Here is a 12,770-nt window from a genome sequence, read left to right as displayed (position 1 = left end):
TGCTCTTCAACGACGAACACGGCACACACAAGCCTTAAATGCCTTATACAAGCAATTTCTCACAGCATCACTTACTACCTTTCTTCTCTCAAATCAAGTGAAAAAACTGATCTGCTCTAATACCACTATTCTCAGAGTGAGCGCAAGCGGAAGATGAGAGATATGAAAGATAGATGAATGATATGGAAGACACAAGCTCAATTGAGAATACTTGATGCTAGCAGAAAACTCAAGGCGAGATGGATATGTAGTTGAACTTCTTCTTTCTTTACAATGAGATTGAGTAGACTTATATAGGCCCTTGGAATGGTTTTCCTGCATAAGAGGATAAGGAGGCATCTCATCATGCAAGATGAGTTGGATTGAGATGCTTTAGTACATTTGAGTAGGAATACCTTTTACATTATGGGCTTTTTCCAAGGAATATTATACACTAGAATATTGTACAATGTCATCTTTTGCTTTTTGAATGGTCATGATTACTTTCGAGAAAGAAGATCTGCAATCGTATTTCAAGTGCATAAAAAAAGAGAGACCATCTAAGCAATCTTTTATTCCCAATTTCATTGGGTGCCTTTTTGGTAAGGTATCCAAGTACATGCTTTAAGTCAGTGCGAATAGTGAAAGGGACAAATTCGATGAAGAATCGAAAAGCTTTAATAGCCTTAATCATTGCTAGAATCTCTCATTGGTAGGATGGGTAATTCCTTTGTGTGCTAGAAAAGATCCTTGATGCATATCTACAAGGATGTAATTCATTTGATTCTTCTTCACATAGACAAGTGCCCCAACCAGTATCAATAGCATCTGTGTAGAGGATTAAGGGGAGACCAGTAGGCAGACGAAGGGGTGAAAGATGCTAGATAATTTTTTTTAAAATGTTCTGAATGACTAAAGTGTATAAGGATTACCACTGAAATATTTTCTTATGAAGGAGAGGGTAAAGATCTTTGGAATAATAGACTATGTTTGGAGTAGAAGAATTTACCCAATTTAAGTTACCTAAAAACTATTGAAGCTGTTTGACTAAGGTGAAAGTGTCAGGTATTTCTAGGATTTTAGTCAACATATGCTCTTGAAGTTTTATATGTCCTTGGATAATTTCTATACCAAGAAATTCCACTGATGTATGAAACATCAAAGATTTTGTTGATGATAGTACTATGCCTATCTCTTCTACTGCTTTTGCAAACTGAGAGAGATGCTTTACATGTTCTTGGATAGTTTTTGAAAAAAGAAGAATATAATCAATGTAGGTAAGACAAAATGGAAATTTACAAAAGATGGAATTAGTCCATTCTTGGAACTTTGTGGGGGCTATCTTGATTCCAAAAGCTAGCACTGTCCATTGGTAATGACCTTGTGGGACACAAAATGATGTTTTGTATCGATCTTCTTCTTTGATAGGAAGCTGCCAAAAGCCAACTTACTGAAGATATTAACCTTTTTTAATCTTTTCAAAAGAAGATCTTATACACTTTACAGAGTGAATGGAGTTCCTGTTGCATCTGTAAAAATGCATTAGTCATTTCTTGACCAACTTGTTGAGTACCTGAAGTAGTTGATTGTAACAGTTGAGATGTTGTTTTGGGTTGATGTAGGCTCTCCAATTTGTGAGGGATGAATAAATTTACCTGTCCTTTAGTCTTTAGGCCAAGGGTAACTGGCTTGGGCAAATCATGTGGGTTTGAGAAGAAGTCTTGTCGGATCTTAGTTTTCTATTTTTTATGTTTGGATGAAGATGTGTCCGTTTCTTCAAAATCTTTTGAGCTGGAAGAACTTTCTTTGATCTGTTTTCCTTTCACTTTCTTGAAAAAGCATGCCTTGAAGAGGATGCAAAAGCATTACTTATAAACTTTTATTTTCTGGAAAGAAAATGGGCTTCATGGGCATTGATAGCTTTCAGAAGGTTGAACTAGATGCTTCAGAAGTAGAATAATCTTCAAATTCATAGAGTTCTGTCTCGATATCTTCTTTTTCTTTATCAATGTCTTGTTGAGTATCATAGTCACTATTGTAAGAATACTCATCTTCAGAATAGCTATCATATGAGTAGTAGCTATCATAATCAAAATGACGCATCATATTAACCTTTGTTGCATTTGTTTGCTCTTTGTTTTTTCTGGATACTTGTTCACCAAGTGGGAAGAACTGCCGCAAAGAAAACACTTCAAATCTTTCTTTTTTTATCATTTTTCATATTCCTTATTTTTTTCGTTTTTCGAGTAAGATTTGTAGTGATACTTACCTCTGTTTCCTCTTTCTGGGAATCTTCTAGGATGCCTGGAAGACCAATGACCATATGAAGATCTTTGCTCATAATCTGGCTGGTTGTAGTGTCAGTGATATTGATGATGATGTCGGTGACTATTATGTCTTCTGTTACTGCCATAATAAGAATAGTCACAACTACATTTGTCACATCCAAAGTCAGCATCAAACTTAGAAGCTCTTTTGCAGATGGACTGCGGGAACTTCTGGTTAAGTTGAGTCATTTTTTAGTGATGGCATACTTCTTTGATGGTTTGCTCAATAGTTTGGATTATTTGTCCAACACTATCTATAAAATCTTTGTTTTCACTTTTCATTTTTTGTTTACAATAGAATGGGATAGGTTCAAGTAAGGAACAAACCAAGTGCTCCTTCATGGAGTTATCATGGGCTCCAAGATCTTCATACATAAGGTCTCGCATATATACGAAATATTCTTTATAGAGTCTAGGGTCACAGAGTTTGGATTTAAAGAATGCTTCCCTAGCTTTGAGAACATCATCTAATTTATTTACAACTAATTCACCAAGTAATAATTCAAAGAAAATTTGCATAGGGTCTACATGCTGTACAATAGCAAGTTTGACCTGAGGATGAATAGAGATCCACCATTGTTTAAGTCCTCCTACAAATCCATGGGTCATTGCATTTAGTATGTCTATCCTATTGGTTTATGGTTTTTCAATCATCTTCTGTCCTACATATGCATATGATAAGCAGCTTTATCTCTTCAGAAGATTTATCGTCAATGGACCAAATTGGGAAAGATCCAAATTATTCTGGGACACCTATTTTTTTTATAGAAACTATTGTAGGATGGCTTAGATTTTGATGTAGATGTGGAGGTAGCATTTAAAAGATTTATAGCAGAGGGATAGTTACTTACAAAAGAAAAGTGTGCGTTCATTTGAGCACACAGAATTGAAGTGGGAGACTGTTGTCGGTGTGGATTGATAAAGGCAAAGGTCTCTTCAATTACACTGTCACCGTCCTCATCAGAAGAAGAAAGATTGAATGCTACCTGTTGTTGAAAATGTGCTTGGTCATGAAAGTACCATGTAAGTAGTTCTGATGGGTGTTGGTTCAGAGGGTTTTGCTCTATGCTTTCTCCCATAATTCTAGAATCAAGCCTTTTATGTACATGCTTGGTAAGCTCATCACTATCTTTCTCAGAAGGATCAATGCACAGAGGCATCTAATCTAACACCTGGTTTGCTTCCCTTTGCCGATGAATCCTTTCAAGATCCGATTCATTAATATCATCAAATGTTGTGTGATAGTCATCGTCAGACCAATTAGGAAACATATATTCTACACAGTTAGCCAAATTTGTAACAGTTGTTCCTGGCTGAAAAGGTTTTTGAAAGTAAGAGGGAGTATCAGCAAATGGTTGGCTTTCCAAATCTTCAATTAGAGGGCAATAGATATGTTGCACTTCTTTAAGCAGAGTATTTTTCAAATCATCTCCTTCATCTGAATTTGTTTCATAACAGTATAAGTCCTTGTCTGTTGAAGTAGATGTATGAGAAGATCCTTCACCTATAGGAATTATCTCTTTAGCTTTGCCTTTGGAGGAGAGAACCTGATGAACATTGAGGGTTCCTGAAGAAGGTGAAGTAAAATGAGACGTCCATTCTTTTTGTAACCTTTTGTTGGAGAAAGTAGACCAATCAGTCATTGTTTGGAAAGAAGATATTAGTGCATGAGTAGTGATTACTGGAGTAGGCCTTGTTATAGTAGATTTTTGTAATTGTTGACAGATAGTGAGAAGTTGATCTGCAATCTGTTGCAAAGATTCTATCTTCTCAATCAATCCTGTAAGAGCCAAATGGGTCCAGTTTACTGACTAGATTTCTGTTGTCCAAGATCAGTTATCCTATGGACGCAAATAGGGTGCAGCCTTATATTGATTATGATCCTATTCGAATTCCTGGATGTTGTCTGGTGTCTGAGTAAGATGGGCTAAGTGGCCAAAGACAAGAGAATCGAGGGCCGATTTTGGGACTTGGCCTAGAACTGCCATCACTTGAATGGACTAAACGCGGCACAATTTTGACCAATGCAACAATAAATCGCCCGAATCACACGATTTAGGTCACGACATATTGCACGCACCATCAGATCAAAGCTGTGGATAGAGTTGATGAGTTGTATATAGTTGGAATAGCAAATAAACTCCAAAATGCAAATCGGCAAACAAATCAAACGCTCTTGCCCTGTTATGATAGCAAAATTCTAATGCTTGTTTTTCTCTATTTTCTTTGTTTTTTCCTATCCTAATGCATCCAAATCACAAAGAAAACACCTACACTACTCCAATCTACTTTTTCAAATCCAAAAAACCAAAAATTTACTTGCTAAGGAGATCGAATACCTCTTCAAACTCCCTCACTTCCTACCTATCTACTTCATTATGAAAAAAATGAACTCATAAATGGGCCTTTTAGCCTCCCCCCCCCCTTCTCCTTAAAACAAGGAAAAGAGGAGAGAAGAATAGTAAAATAATCCTCCTCTCTCTCCACTTTTGCAATCTCGTTTTGCCTTTTTTATATTATCTACAAAGATATACTCAGATTCCTTCTCTCTCCTCATTCAAGAAGTCTTTTTCAACCAAATTTTATATTCAAAAAGGAGTTAGTTACGGGAGTGTGGTGCTTCGTTTTCAATGCAAAATGATTAGTAGATACAAGGTAATTGGTTCTTTAATCAAAAACAAGGAAAATGAAATTTCGGGAGTTCCTTTTAAGATATTTTGGGGATTTTTTATATCCTAGCTTTTGGTCAAAAAACAAACCAACTAGTCAAATTTTGTGTTTTTTGGAGATGTTTTTGGAGGCAAAATAGAAATATCTAAAATACGAAAAGTCTTGGACATCCCTATCCTCTAAGCTATTTCCCCCCATATCTATACTCTCTCGTGACTCTATTGTGACCTCTTCTCTGTATTTATGCAACCTTCATTAGCAGAGTGAATTACTTACACCCTCCTTTCCCTTGGCACCTTTGTGTGCGTCTCTATGCATCTCCAGTCTACCTCTTGTGACAACCAAGTAGGCTCCTCGTTTCTATTAATAGTAAAATAAATACATGAAAGAAGGAGCTGCATATTGAGGTAGAGATTGAATATGCCCCATTATTCAAAAGAACCTAGCGTACCAGTGTCAACCCTCAGGTTTTGTAGAGTTACAGGCAAATGGGATTGAAACATGTGGATTTGTGGGTTGATGGGGGAATCTACCCAATTGACCCCTTAAATAATAGACCTCCAACTTTCTCAGGAATCACAAATTTGCTGAAGTATGTGTGCGAGGGTGAAAATGGGTTACTTGGTTATACTAGGCGGCTCAATGATTAGGCGTTCAAAGTATTTACAACTTGCCAAGCAACCATAAAAATTTGCCATGATGTGATCGTTGCACATCAACTTCATATACAACAGCTCACAATACAAGTGGTACAATTGAATGACACTATAATTCAACAAAAAAAAATCAAATTATTTCAATATAGGACACTATCCATGACATTGGTATCTCATATGAGGAGGCAAAGGCACAATTGGACGACTTGAGGAAGATCAACAGCAAGCTAACATAGGAGCGCAGACGAAAGAAGAAGCCAATCAGTGAGTTAATTATGAATAGTGGCTAGTGGAAGCGACGTATCAAAGCATGTAAGGTAGCTCAGAAAGAGAACCTAGGTGAGGGTGAGGTTGGATCGTGTTTTAGTAGATTGCTGAAGGCAAGTACATTGGAAAATGCTTTGAGCTATCCTAAGTTTAAGGTTGTGAAGGAAAAGGTGATTGAGTGCACATTAGAAGATGTGTCAAATGAGTTCTCAGCTGTGGATGCACAATCTATTTGTGACAGGGCCGGCATTAGCACAACGACTTACTCAAAGATATTCAAAGGTGTGAAGGTTGGGTTTGGTCGTGTGCTGAAGAGAAATAGAATCGTGCCTCTTCCTCAACCTTCAAAGTTAATAGAGGCCCGACGGCAACTTAATACAAAGATTTTGGAGTTGATAGGAGATCCCATGCATGTTCAATGTGTGGAAACACTAAAGGTTGGGACCAAAAATGCATATGAGGTGAAGTTCACTGAACTCAATAATTACTATTTAGATTTGAACAAGGTGCAGTCAGCAATGGTAATGTACTACAATATGTCTGTTGAGGAATGTAATGGTAAATTGCAGTTTGTTATAAAATTAGATGAAAGTGAGGTCGTCAAAGGAGTAAAGCTTGAAAGAGCTAGTGTAATTCTGATGAATACAGCTTTCCAATTCGACAAGAACAACCCAGAAAACTTTAGTGTTCAATCTGAGTGCCATGTGTGGTGGCTTGCTGCATTTGAAGATCCTAAGGAAACATTTGAGGTACTGCAGCTATTCTTTATGCACACAAGCATTCCAAGCATCATCGATCGTCAGGAACATGGTGAGGTGCTCTCGATTGAAGGGTCGGTTGAATGGCATCTTGCAGGAGACTTGAAAACTTTAAAATGCATGTGTGGAATCTCAAATGGTGCAAATACAAAGAATCCATGCCTATATTTCTTGACAGAGAGGGTCGAAGGAAAGGACGGAAAGAAGAACTGGCAAAAGGTGACAAGTGCTACACCAACACGCAATAGAGAAGTTCCCACTTGGAAGCCCATCTTCAACATTCCCTTGGATCATATTCATATTTGTTCATTGCATGCTTTTGTCAGAATCATGGAGAAACTTGTATATGAATATATTTACTTTGCTTATATGATGCAACTAGAAAAAGAAGCCATTGCACCATGTAGGAATGTGAAGCGAGTGTGCTATCAGAAATTGGGCTACACAAGCATCAAGTGACGATTGAAAAGGATGATAAGAGATCGGGAAAATCTGGTAACTTGCCAAAAAAGCCTTGCTTTGGAGGAGCAAAGGCTAGGAAGTTTCTCTCAGTAGCCATCAATGAGGAAGGGAATGTCGTGGTTCGTAGGCCACTGGACTACGATGGGTGGAAAAAGTTACATTTTGTAGTTCGTGATCGAAGTAATGGAGGAAAAACAAGATTGGCCAAAGCTAAGGTTTGGATAAGTCTTAACAAATTGGCTCCCTTATTTCGCAAGATGGTGTTTAACAATGAGATAAACAAGAATTTATCAATGATGTGCATAGCTTCTACAAAAACATGGTGGAAGCATGGGGCAAAAACTCTATCACACACATTACATGGTGCGTACTAAGTTAATATTTTAAAATTGTATGAATTCTATAAACTATTGAGCATAGTTTTACTCATGTGTGATATGTGTCTTTATAGCATATCCTTGAGGCACATGGGCCATACTTTGCAGAAAAGGGAAGCATCGGAATTTGGTCCACACAAGGGATGGAAATTTCACATTGGATAGTGCATGGTGCATACCAAAGAAAAACTGATCATGGTGGAGGGGTGAATGGTAGTAATTCAATTATCCAATTGCTATCTTGGTGGTATAGGATTATAGTAGCGGATAAAGCTAAACTCTCGCAAAATAGAGCAAATGAAAGTGCTGATGAATTGGCTGCAAACATGATGGAATCACGTCGTGTTACTAAAAGAGTGCGTTATGAAGCCTCAAGTGCCAAAGAAAACCATGCCAAGTGGCTAGAAAGAAGGCTTCGACAAGGTAGCAAATGGGTTCGAAGAGAGCTAAGATAGTAAGATGAAAAATGTGAGTTAGTGTGAATGCAATTCATACTTTAAGAGAGAAAGAGAGAGTGTGCATCTATGTGAATGAGTCTCAAAGTTTGGGGTTATATAAAAGAGGGTTTCACTTTCTATCTTATTCATTGAGTTCTCACATCTCTTGTGCAGGAAAGATGGCTAGGTCTAAGGTAGTTGCAAATAAACTTCCACTCAGAGCCCCATATCATGTTCAACCCCTTGGAGCATCTACTAGCTCAGATGCACCCCCTTCTCAACCTAATCCACCTTCCTCAAGCCGCCCTCCCAAGGGTCCTCCTCAGCATCCCCACAAGAAATACAAGTGGAAGCCAGGTACAGTGGCCTTGAGAGAAATTAGAAGGTATCAATGCTCTTGTGATCTCATCATTGCGAAGGCGAGCTTCTCGAGACTTATTCGTGAGATTGTGCAAGACCTCCACCGCACAGAAAGCAAGATGTGGTTTTTGGCACAAGGTCAGGATAGACCTGATCGCTTCACAAAAGAATGTCTTCATGCTCTACAGTGTGCTGCAGAGGCCTTTTTATTTGACTTGATGACTGATGCTCAACGTTGTGCAATACATGCGAAGCTCATCGCTGTAACTCCCAAGGACTTCCAACTTGTAAGAAATCTTCAAGCAGTGAAGGATGCATTCGTTCCAATAGAATGAACACAGTTTATAATGTTATCTTTTTTGGCATAGTGTTATCCTCGTGCATTGGACATATGACTATGTCCCAGTGCAAAACTATTGTATGCGCCCTTAAAATATGAATTAAAATTTTATACTTGTCCTTCGCTCTCAACTTTGACTATGCATCTTCACTATATTTTTAATTCTTACTTATAGTTTTTGTTAGCACTATCAATTTCAATAGGAATAACATGCAAAAATTTTCCATTTCTTGTTGTAGACTTTACTCCTGATGCCTTTGTATAGTCTATATGGTGCGAAGCTTCTAAGGGCCAGTAGTCGCGATGTTGATTTCTCAATTATCAATCCATCTATAATTCTGGTGTGGGATAATTTTTAAAATACTAAACTGTATCGGAATGCAACAAAACTTCACATGCGCACTCGTTAGGTAGCCAAGAGCCCTTTTTTTTTGTTGAAAAAAAAGTGCCTACAAACCCCTGGTCCGAAGTTTGGCCACTTTTCTGACATGAAAGTGGCTCCAGATGCCAGACTTCGGACCAAGGGTCTGAAGGCACTTTTTTAAAAAAAAAGGGCTCTTGGTTACCTAACGAGTGCGCGTGTGAAGTTTCATTGCATTTCGATAAAAGGTTATGGATTTACGATCACAAGATGGACAGTGCGTATGAAGCTGCATTAACCCGGTTTTGGGATTTAAATGGGTTAAAAGTTCATTCTTCTTCTCATTTTCACATCTTGATTTTTTTGCTTCCTCCATTTTCACATCCCCAACCTGTGTCTCTTCTCTGTCTTGCCCTCCTTGAGCTTGCATGGCATGCACCAAGCAAGCATGTCACAGTTTTGGCCCTGAGAAGACATCACGCCAAGGCTCACCACCTGGAGCACAAGGTGGAGCCTCCTCTAGTACAGCAACAGGTGCTCCCCATAGAGCACAAGGATCACCACAGAAGAAGAGGAGATGAAAGCCGGGCACTGTCGCCCTTCGAGAGATAAGGAGAATCCAACGCGGATACGAGCTTCTCATCCTGAAAAGTTCTTTTCATAAGGTTGTTTGAGAAGTCATGCAAGACATGGAGCTGAAAGGGATGGAAAGATTTTGGGCACGAGTGCGGGATGGCCCACTAGCAAGAAGGTGGACTACTACAGCTATGGAGGCCCTACAAACAACTGCAGAGGGGTTTCTCATCGACTTGTTTGATGATACATAGCTTGCGGCCATCCATGCAAAGCGTGTCACAATCATAGATAAAGACATGAACTTTATCATTCGGCTTCGACACAGCAAGGGGACTCCGCCATAGTTTACTAGATTAATGATGCAAGGTTTGTAATGAGTGTTACAATGCCATAACATCTTGGAAGGCCAAAAAATTTTGTATACTCTGCCACGTTGGAATATTTATTTATATATACATAATATCTCATGCGATGTGTACTGAATTCAAATAATTGAGTAAAGTTGTTTTGTTTTGTTTCTTGAAACTCATGACTCTTAATTTTTGTTTAACGTAGGAATGCATCAAAAGTAGTAATACGTATGGATACAAGTTACGTTATTGAGTATGCACAATCGCAAGTGTAGTACTATGCGTTGAATTATGTTAATATATGCAGATGCGTCATTCACGTATCACACATTATCATCACACTTACACAATCGCAAGTGCAGTACTACAGGTTGAATTATGTTAACGTATGCAAATGCGTCATTTACGTACCACACATTATCGTCACACTTATACGAACCACACATTTATTTAATAAATATTTATTTGTAGGGACAAAGTAAAGTATCTTATATTCATCAAGAAAAATACATGTGATGGCTGTTAGTGATAGTAGATACAAAAAGTCGATAGCCAACAAGAACTGTCAATTGTTCCTTGGCTTTTTCATCGGTGAAGAGGAGGGGCCATCTTTTGATGAAAATATAAGTTCCTTCTTTGCTTCAAAAATGATGCGATCCCCCTTCAGCTCTTTCTCTAGGAGAAGCAGATCTGACACTTTAGTGAGGTCGCCTAATGTAGCAAGCACACACATTACTCCACTACACATTTGGTCAAACAAGTAAAGAAGCTTTGATCGCTTGATTAGCACCACCTTCTCCAAGCTAGATGTCACAGGTATCGCTCGAAAAGGTCAAGCCTGAATTTTCATGATTATTTCTTGCCCTCTTGGTGAGCACTTCTTATGGAAGACCACCAAATCTGCAACAGGGTTACCAATATACTCCTTTAGAGATGAATCCTTCCGTTGATCCGCATGTTGAGCTCCTCCTTGCCTTGATGCAAACTCATCTATATACAATATGTCCTAAATAACAAAGTCAAATCAAACAATATATTTAGCGACTAACCTAGAGTTATCAAAAAGTGATGAAACTTGACGAGGGTGCATCGGGTCCCCCGGAGTCCACCAGTGAAATCTTGGCAAAAAATGATGCATGCAGCTGCCATGTCCAAAGTGTGGCGTCTAGGGCCCACACTTTGGTGTGGCGTCTGGGGCCCACACTTTGGACGTGGCAGCTACAGGCATCATTTTTTGCCAAGATTTCACTGGTGGAATCCGGGGATCCAACGCACCCTACCGTCAAGTTTCATTGCATAAAAATAGTCCCCTAGCCCTTTAACATCACCTACAATTGTTCAGGGCACATCAAGGGCAGGACATACCTCGGGAGCTTGTCTCGCCTATGGTTAGACCTGTCACCCTAACCCATTCGCACAATTTCCTCTTGCACTCTACCTTAATACCATTACAATCAATCGTGGTAAGCACTGCACAAATGGCCATGAAAAGTACACTGTCCTCATCATGCGGGTCCAATAGCTACCAGCTACCGAAAGTGCGGTGCCCTTGTGTTCAATTATGCTATGTCCTGCAGTCACAATGCAAAGAATGTCTCATACACCTTCATGTGTACTTCTTCTCAACATGGACAACTTTGCTTCACCCACACGTTGTTACGAGAAACTAGTCCACAGTCTTCTAACTACGTAATATCTAAGTATGCACGAGTACTCACATAATATCTGCATCAAAATATATACACAGTTTGGGCCCTCAAGTGCAGGAGAATACTTTTAGCTTACTTAGGGTTTGACCTGTCTCCCAAACTAATTGAACTACGTCTTGTGCATGATAAAGAAGACTAGCACTACCCCTAGGGAGAGACCACATATGAGAGGTTTTCAATTGCAGGTATTGAAGACTCCAACGAAAGTGTCGTTCACTCTTCATCGACACTCATCTCTGAATTTTTATCCTTTATCATCCTACAAGCCTGCCAAGAATCGTCATGTGTAGAATTCCCAACAAACCAACACTTGCGCTGGCCATCAGTGAAATCCCCAACAGAGAACAGCCCTACCACCAACTCCAACAACCCTACCATCAGCCACCTAGGCCACCAACGTCCCCCCAATGACCTTCCTCCACACCACCACCAACACTCCTCCATGGCAACCACTGATGTCCCTTCCACCCACATCTTTAGTGCAGGCCAAAGCCTGCTACCTACGACAGTGAGTGCCATGGGACTGGCACTCGTTTAGGAGAGGGGTAATGTTAACCGTTAGATGTACAAGGCGGAAAATCTGAAAAATCTAAAGCAGAAGACAAAGGCCAAGGCAAAAGTAAATGGAAGACGAAGGCGCGACATAAAAAAAATGGAAACACAAGAAGTGTAGAAAAGTCCTAAATAAAGAAAAAATGCGCACAAGAAAAAGCGCAAGTCAATACTTTTGTAAAAGAGCGCAAGCGCATCATGATTTAATTTAAAGAGCATCGCACTCTCAACCCTGCAATTTGTAACGGTAGATGGGCGGTAGGAAGGAAGCTAGGAAGATAGGAGGACAATGGGAAAAAGGGCCTAGACCACAGCCGGCCATGCAAAAAAGGGGACAAGGGGAATGACCACCCAAAAGAGATTTAGGGTTTTGTATATAATGTTGAAAAGTAAATGAGAAGCTCATTCTTGTGTGTGGCCAAAAGTGGTTCTCCTCTTCTTCTTCTTCTTCTTCTTCTTCTTCTTCTTCTTCTTCTTCTTGCTTGCTTGCTTGAGCTTGTGCTTGAGAGAGGGAGTGTGAGAGTGTGAGGGAGTGAGTGTGTGAGGGTGAGGGACCGGGGAGGAGAAGCTCTCCATCTTCCCCTCTCTT

Source organism: Lygodium microphyllum, chromosome 1, assembly GCF_053477565.2.
Source record: "Lygodium microphyllum isolate KBCC chromosome 1, Lygodium_microphyllum_v1.1.10, whole genome shotgun sequence".
NCBI lineage: Eukaryota > Viridiplantae > Streptophyta > Polypodiopsida > Schizaeales > Lygodiaceae > Lygodium > Lygodium microphyllum.
The sequence above is the reverse complement of the archived record's forward strand: the minus strand, read 5'-3'. Positions refer to the sequence as shown.